This window comes from Haliotis rubra, unplaced genomic scaffold (genome assembly GCF_003918875.1).
Source record: "Haliotis rubra isolate DU_JTF1 unplaced genomic scaffold, ASM391887v1 Scf707, whole genome shotgun sequence".
NCBI classification, from domain to species: domain Eukaryota; kingdom Metazoa; phylum Mollusca; class Gastropoda; order Lepetellida; family Haliotidae; genus Haliotis; species Haliotis rubra.
In genome coordinates, this window is record NW_025767421.1 from 1,354 (window position 1) to 10,348 (window position 8,995).

An 8,995-nucleotide genomic window follows, 5' to 3' on the forward strand; every position below is an offset into this window, starting at 1 on the left:
AGAATACTGTTAGGGCAAACCCTTTATCAAACGCATTGTATTAGTTTGAAAACTGTGGTGTTATTAGTGTAGGGCAAAGGTATTTTTGAATCATGAACGAGGGTGGAAATGGAATCCAGTTATTAACTAAATATGTGCCTCTATTTTGAATCCAGGTATTTGACTGTAACCTATGGGCATTGCTAACACCTTCCATTACCATCATACAAGGGTGTCCAGGCGAGGCCTCGGCTGAAGCAACTATCTGTATAAATATTGACCGTGGTGTTTAGGAGGACATAAATCACAGCTGTAAAGTTTACCAGAGTGCAGATCAGAGGGAGATCGATGCCATAACGCTAACGAGTCTGTCTTTGATTGCCTCGTAATGGTTTGACCAGGGATGGTCAGATAGGGACTCGGTTTGGTCAGCTCTAGTTGCTGCTGGTAATTGTTACATTGTATGACATCGTCATTACGAAGGTACTGGACGTTTGTTATTAGGAGAGGCGAATGGAGGAGAGGGAATGTTACTTTCTATAAATAAATGTGTTCCGACAAATTGTGGAAATGACCTAAGTTTTACCAAAAACATAAATTGCTCACAGGATATGTTAGATGTTCTGAACAGAAATGTGTTGTCACTACTTACAGATTATTACTTCAAACAGATTACCGACTCAAAAGCAAAGAAAATCACAAAAATGTCTAATGGTGGGTTCTGAAGCTCAAAGGATGCGTATCCCAAATTACGACCCAAGCTGAACAAATGTATAGGTTAATATCAACCTTTTCCTTACAGTCGCCATTGTCATGTATCATCCAATATCATTCTATTCCTTATAAGTGCCATGAGTGCTATTCAATCTGTGACACGACACAGCGTCCCTATAGCTATGTGCCATCGGACTCGGTTGAATCAGTGTTGAATCAGTGTTGTGCCTTAACGTTGAAATAATAGTGATTTGAAAAGAAAAGCAAGATTTATGGATGTCAACTTCTTTATTGTGAATAACACGACGTTTCGGAGTGTATGCTTACTCCTTCATCAGATTGATCGGGTGATGAAGGAGCAAACATACACTCCGAAACGTCGTGTTATTCACAATAAAGACGTTGACATCTATAAATCTTGCTTATCTTATGCATTCCACTTCTAAATGCCCTTCAAAGATTTTAATAGTGATTTGGGTTTGGATTTAATGTTTGTAATGATTTTGTGATATCGACGTTGAATGAACATCAGATATCAATGGTGTGCTCTAACGTTGAAATGACAGTGACTTTTGGTAGGATCTGAGAATTGAAATAATGCTGAATTATAATCAGATAGCATTGTTTATTTTTTTTTTTTTGAGTGAAAAACTGAAATGGCGTTGAAATATCGACGTTGAGTAAAGATAAGATTCCAGGGCTAATGTTGTGCTTCAGCGTGGAAGTGACAAGGATTTGAAAGTTGAAAAAATGATGAATCAAGATACCAATCTTTAAACAATAGGAATGACATTTGGTTGAATTTGGAAGTTGAAATATCGACTTTGAATCAGTAGTAGATACTTTGTTAAATTTTGTATTGTTTCAGGTTGAATACTGGCTGTATAGATACATACAGCTCTACAACAACATAAAATCAGTTCAAATGGATTCCGGAATTCAACTCATATATTGGCCACTTCCCCTGTACAAGAAGGTGCTAGATACTGGCTGTATAGATACAGACAGCTCTACAGCAACATAAAATCAGTCCAAATGGATTCCGGAATTCAACTCATAAATTGGCCACTTCCTCTGTACAAGAAGGTGCTAGATGAGGTCCAGGGTTCAAGTTGTGTCGGAGGCAAAGCAGATTCTCCAAATTGGAGACCAAACGTGGCGTGACCTGAGTGAATTGTTGCATGTGGACAGCGTCCAGTGTCATTGTCGGGCTGTGAGGTACCCACACGATTACCCCTATCTGCTATGCACAGGTAACAGCTGTTAATAGTTTCAGATCCCTCAAAATCCCGAGATTTTGACATTTTCCATACCGGTATAGCGATCCTGTTAACGTATGCCCTGACAAAGCACGAGACAAGTGATTATCTGAACAAATGTCTTTGGGTAACAATATAGCGTATACAAAATCAATGTAAAACTTAAGTTAAACTGTCCCTCAGCTACAAGATGACCACATTAATGTCTAATCTTGGCTTTTCAATCAATAGAAGCGACAAAGCAAAGTCCATCAGAATATTCACGTGTGGTCAAATTTCAATGTGTAAGTCAGTCATTATATTCACATGTTGTCAAATCTAAATGTGTAAGTCAGTCATTACATTCACATGTTGTCAAATCTCAATGTGTAAGTCAGTCATTATATTCACATGTTGTCAAATCTCAATGTGTAAGTCAGTCATTATATTCACATGTTGTCAAATCTCAATGTGTAAGTCAGTCATTATATTCACATGTTGTCATTCAATGTGTAATCAGTCATTATATTGTTGTCAAATCTCAATGTGTAAGTCAGTCATTATATTCACATGTTGTCAAATCTCAATGTGTAAGTCAGTCATTATATTCACATGTTGTCAAATCTCAATGTGTAAGTCAGTCATTATATTCACATGTTGTCAAATCTCAATGTGTAAGTCAGTCATTATATTCACATGTTGTCAAATCTCAATATGTAAGTCAGCCATTATATTCACATGTTGTCAGATCTCAATGTGTAAGTCAGTCATTATATTCACATATTGTCAAATCTCAGTGTGTAAGTCAGTCATTATATTCACATGTTGTCAAATCTCAATGTGTAAGTCAGTCATTATATTCAACGTGTAAGTCAGTCATTATATTCACTTGTTGTCAAATCTAAATGTGTAAGTCAGTCATTATATTCACTTGTTGTCAAATCTCAATGTGTAAGTCAGCCATTATATTCAGTGCATAGTTCAAAAATCTCAATTTATAGTTGTCAAATCTCAATGTATAGTTATATATTAATTGCGTTTTTTTGTATTGTATTATTGTATTAATTGTCATATATACTCTCCCAAAAACGAAACGCATATAGGTATTTCAACTGTATTTTTATGTTTATTTTGAAACATCTTGTAGGCTTTATGAGTCAATGAAATATAGCGAAATTGCACACTGGGAATGCAGACTTATCCGTCTTTGGCATCAACTCGAGGAAAGTCAGTTTGAGTGTCACATGGAGACGTGTGGTGGCGCTGAAGTCAATACCTCGTGTGACCACCGTGGGCATCCAGAACTGCACGGCATCGCCTCGGCATCGAACGAATAAGTCTCAGAATCTCGTGTTGCCCAATCGCAGCCCACTCTGCCTGTAGTGCCTGTGCGAGTTGCTGAAGTGTCTGGGGCTGAGAGTTACGGCGTCGCACCCGTCTGTCCAGGGCATCCCACAGATGTTCGATCGGGTTTAAGTCCGGTGATCTTGAGGGCCAGGGGAGCACATTGATGTCGTGGTTCTGGAGGAAGTCTCTAGTGTGGCGTGCTGTGTGGGGCCTGGCATTGTCCTGTTGAAACAACTCCCTCTCGCGATCAATGATTGGAAGGAGGTGTGGGCGTAGAATTTCGTCACAGTACCGTTGAGCTGTCAGGTTGCCCTGGATCATCACCAAATCACTTCTCCTACGGCAGGTGATCACTCCCCACATCATAACAGTTCCCCGGCCGAATCTGTCCACCTGCGGAACGCAAGTGTCGGCGAAACGTTCACGTCGACGTCTGTACACCAGCATTCTTCCATCGCATCGTTCCAATAGAAATCGTGATTCATCACTGAACCAGATTCTACGCCAATTCGGTAGGTTCCAGGCCAGAACGTTGGTGCACCATTGAACTCGATGTCGACGATGTTGATGTCGAAGCACAAAAATCAATGCCAAGATGCGATGATGTTTGTTCTTTGTGTTATGAAGAAAATCAGATGTTGATCAGTTGAAAAGGAAACAAAGTAGTACTAGGTTACACTAGGCCAAACTTTCTTTAGCAACGGTGGCAATATTTCTCTGATGTTTGTCAAGTTTCCTTTCAAAACCTGATGCATCTTCCTTCAACAGGACAGGTTCAACACCAGTGTTTTAAAATAAAAGGAATACAAATTGGAGATAAAGAATACCTAATTTCCCAATACGCTGATGATACTTCATTGATGCTAGATGGCACTGAAAAATGTTTACAGGCGACATTAGAAACTCTTAGTAAATATGCCTCATTTTCAGGCTTAAAAATAAATGTAAACAAAACACAGGTATTATGGATAGACTCAGAAAAAAACTCTAAAAGAAAATGTTGCAGAAACTGGAATTTAGACTGGAAGAATGATTCTTTTACACTATTAGGAATTGTATTTACTCATAACATCGCAGAAATAGTTGAACGCAAATATAAAGATAAACTTAAGACTCTCAAAATATCAATGAATCAATGGCTAGCAAGAGATCTAACTCCTTTAGGTAGAAATACCATATTGAAAAGTTTACTTTTACCGCAACTTAATCATTTATTTGTAACTCTACCCAACCGAAATGATCAAATGATTAAGGGAATTGAGCAGCTTTGCTATAAATTTATATTGAAAAACAAACCAGACAAAGTCAGTCGAGAAACTATCACAAAGAATTATGAATACGAGCCCCAGAGATAAAAAATCTTATTCAATCACAAAAAACATCATGGATTAAAAGACTCACCAACTCAGATTCAAAAAGTAAGGAAATTGCTACAAACGAAGACACATTGGGACATCGACAGCTTTATACAAACATGCGAAACACACATACTTGAATCAGTAATAACACAAGAAACAAATTGCATTTGGAAAGACACTTTGAAATCATGGGGTAAATTCGTAACCAGAAAAGCAGAAAAAGCAAAAAATGCATGTGATATTTTATCCCAACCCTTATGGTTAAATGACAATATTAAAATAGATGGAAAACCAAGCAATTATAAACATTATTCAAGCAAGGGATTACTTATATAAACGACAAGTTTGACGTCCAATGTAACTTTTTGACGGTGGAACAATTACAAACATCGTTTTGGTGCAAAACTAACTTCCTAGAGCGTCAAGGAATAGTGGAATCAATTAAATATTACTGCAAATCCATAAACATCCATATTGAAGAGAAAATCCAAGCTCCGATCTTGCCCTATCTTTTACGAAATATAGTAGGAAACCCAAAAGGATGTAGAGATATCTATGACATACTCAAAAATGGTAAATCTAGAAAGCCTTTAACATATCGAAACAAGTGGCAAAAAGAACTTAATGAGTCTATTGAAGATAGAAAAAACAACCTTTGTTGTTTGTTTGTTTTAAACATATTTTATTCATGAGAAAAGGATTGGGTACAAGTTATACAACTAAGAACACCCTCTCCGTTGTATTTACATAGTATTATTTACATTCATTCTACAAGATGGACAGAGAAGAACAGAGCAGAAATATGGGGAAAAGAGGAACAATTGCAACAATTAAGAAAATCGTTTTGAATGACAAATATATGTTTGAACAATTTTAAAAATATGTTTTGATTTATGTGAACAGTCAGATCTGCATTGCCATGTAACAGTAACTCATAGGTTATATCCACATTTGTAATACTGCGTAAATTAGTAAACATGATAGTTCTCTGTACTGTATATAATTGACAGTCAAATAAGTAATGATAAGAATTTTCACAAACATTTCCACAAGAACAACTTGGGCTATCTCTTTAAAACCAGCACGGAATAGATCATAATTCAACTGACTACAGATGTAACGTAGTTTTGTAAGGATGATGTTAGTGATTCTCGGTCCAGAATCAAAGTATTGAGGAGCAGTTTTATGTTTTATAACAATATTCGATATAAAAGAATTCAATGACTCCGCTTTTTCTCACTTCTAACTGGAAGTTCATTCCACATTCTAATTGTGGGATGAAAAATAAGAATCATAGGAAAATTTTAATCGCGAGAAAGGAAGTGAGATATCATCAGAGTTTGCGAAGATTATAGCTACATTTAGATGCTATGTCCCCAGGAACAAGATCAATAAGGTACGATGGTGCCATATTATTCTGTATTTTGTAAAAAAGGCGAAGTTTACGCTTTCTCCTACGTTCTGCTAAAGATTCCCAACCAGTTTCATAATACAGATGTTCATGATGAGTATATTTAGGTAAACCTGTTACAATTCTTGCTGCTTCTAATTGCAGTTGTTCTAATTTATTTGCTTGACATTTAGCACATCCATCCCATACTTCACACGCATATTCAAAATGGGGTCTTATGAACATAACGTAAATTCTATTCAATACAGAGCGTGGTAATAAAAATTTGAGTTTACGTAGAGAAGATATCATTTTTGAAGTTATTTTTACAATATTATCAATATGGTCAGACCATTTACAATCTTTTGAAAATGTTAATCCCAAATGTTTATGATTATTAACTGTTTTGACACAAACCCCGTTAAAGTACAGATTTAGTGCATCAACATTCTTTTGCAAGGAGAAAAAGATTGCCTCAGTTTTATCAGGATTGTATGTTATAAGCCACCGCTTTGCCCAAGCCTGCAGCCTTTCCAAGTTTGAATTCAAATCTCTTTCAATGAATAGACGATCATGAGAAGATGACCCAAGAGACAAATCATCAGCAAATAATCGTGTCAAGCAGTTTAAATCATCAGCAATATCATTGACATAAACAAGAAATAAGAAGGGACTGAGGACTGACCCTTGAGGGACACCAGCTTGTAAATACTCCGGCTTGATAGGGCTCCATTCACAAAGACGCTTTGTGAACAATTACTTATGTAATCTGCCAGCCAATTTAACAATGAACCATGAATTCCGTATTTTCTAATTTTAACAATAAACCTTTATGCCACACACGATCAAAAGCTTTAGAGACATCACAGAAAACCATACAATAGTGTTTTTTTATCATCTAAAGCCGCACAGATTTGGTCATATATTTCAATTAATTGATGGACAGTTGAGTGACCAGACTGAAAACCTGATTGATACTTATACAATAATCGATTTGCATGAAAATAGTTGTACAGACGTTTAAACATCACTTTTCAAACACCTTGCCCACAATAACTGATCAAGGATATAGGCCGATAGTTAGAGGCCATTGAGGGATCACCCTTTTAAATAGGGGCATTACATTTGCTTCTTTCCACACACTTGATATCTACTACTTTTAATGACTGATTAAATAACATGCACAGTGGGATACTTATTGAATGTACAACATTTTTAAGAAAACTTATGACTGATTCTGTCCGGGCCAGAAGCTTTTTAAGATGTAAACATTTGATTATATCGGACACTTCATTTGCATCAATTGTTACACTATCTAAAACAGAATCAGTGCGTTTGTCAAAGAATGGCATATCTGTGTTTTCTTCATCAATACTAGATATAGACTGAAAATACTGATTAAGTTTCTCTGCTTTCTGCATATCAGTAAATAACGTTGGGTTTTCATCTGCATCATTTGTCTTAAAGACGGAATGCAAAGGACTGATCCTGAATCATTAATCAAAACCGAAGTAATTTCCAATAGGAATTTTATTACTAGAATACAGATCAAGTAAAAATCGTTTGTGAGACTGGCATAAAATGAATCCTTTGCATAACATTTCATATTATTTACTTTATTTCTTTGTTTCTTATAAGCCAAAATATGTACTAGACGGTTTGTCTCTTTGGGCTTTTTTTCTCATTCTATTTCTTTTCTACATTCTCTCCGAAGTTCTGAATTAAACCAAGGTTTATCAGTTGGTCGAATGGTGACCGTTCTAGAAGGAATACACACAAATATAAAACGGTTGAGATGCTTATAAACAGTGCACAGGCTTCATTAACATTCCTGCAACTACTAAATATGTTATACCAATTTGTCTCATTAATCATAGCATTGAGTTTCTCATAGTCACCTCTTTCATAACATAATACGTTTCTTTTGTATAGGCTAACCTGGTATTTACATGAGCATCAACGGTGATATACGTACCTTTGTGGTCACTTATACTTTTACATAAATCTACAACACCACTGTTCAAAAAACATCAACATCTTCAGATATAATGATGGGATCAAGCAGTGTGCTCGTTGTTTTTGTTACTCTCGTTGGGTCTTTAATAACATTTTTCAGATTTTTTCTAGCCATTAAATCATGCAGATACGTGTTATTATTGGACAAAAGGTTTGCGTTTAGATCGCCAACAACGGTAATTTTACTCGAGATATCTAATGCAGTCTCAATGCTACTATCAAGCCGACTCCAGTATTCTAAACCTTGGTATTGTGGTCTGTAGGTGACACATAACACAAGCGGCTTTTGTGGGATAAATACTTTAACCCATATAGATTCATCACAGTGATTTTCAAGATGACATAATCTCGTAAAACAGAGAGCGTGATTAATATACATGATAACTCCACCACCTTTAAACAAACAACCTTTAAATCGTATAATAGTGTAAAACACTCGTGGTTTCAATACAGCATACTGCATAGGTTTCTGCCAACAAATGATTTGCTAACAAAAATTAAATATAAGATTCCAACACATGCACATTTTGCTAATCCGAGGAAGAATCAATTCTATTTTTTGACTGTAAAGTCATAAAAACTATTTGGAAGAAAATAGAAGAATGGATATTCGAAAAAACAGGGTCAAATATTATCTTTTCAAGGAAAAATATTATTCTAGGATATTGTGAAAAGAGAAACCATGCTCTGAATTTGATAATAACAGTAGTGAAATATAATATATACAAAATGAAACAAAGAGATAAAAAGACCAAATGTGAACTACATTATAGAAGACGTAAAGACAACATATTATGCTGAACGTTTTAATGCCTATTCAAATTGCAAATATGACAGCTTCACAAAATTTCGGTCACTACGTCACAATCTGTTCTGTTAACCTAGCGCTATATATAATGTACTGCTATTATATTTTCAAGTACCTATTCATTTCCACCTGAATACACATTTGC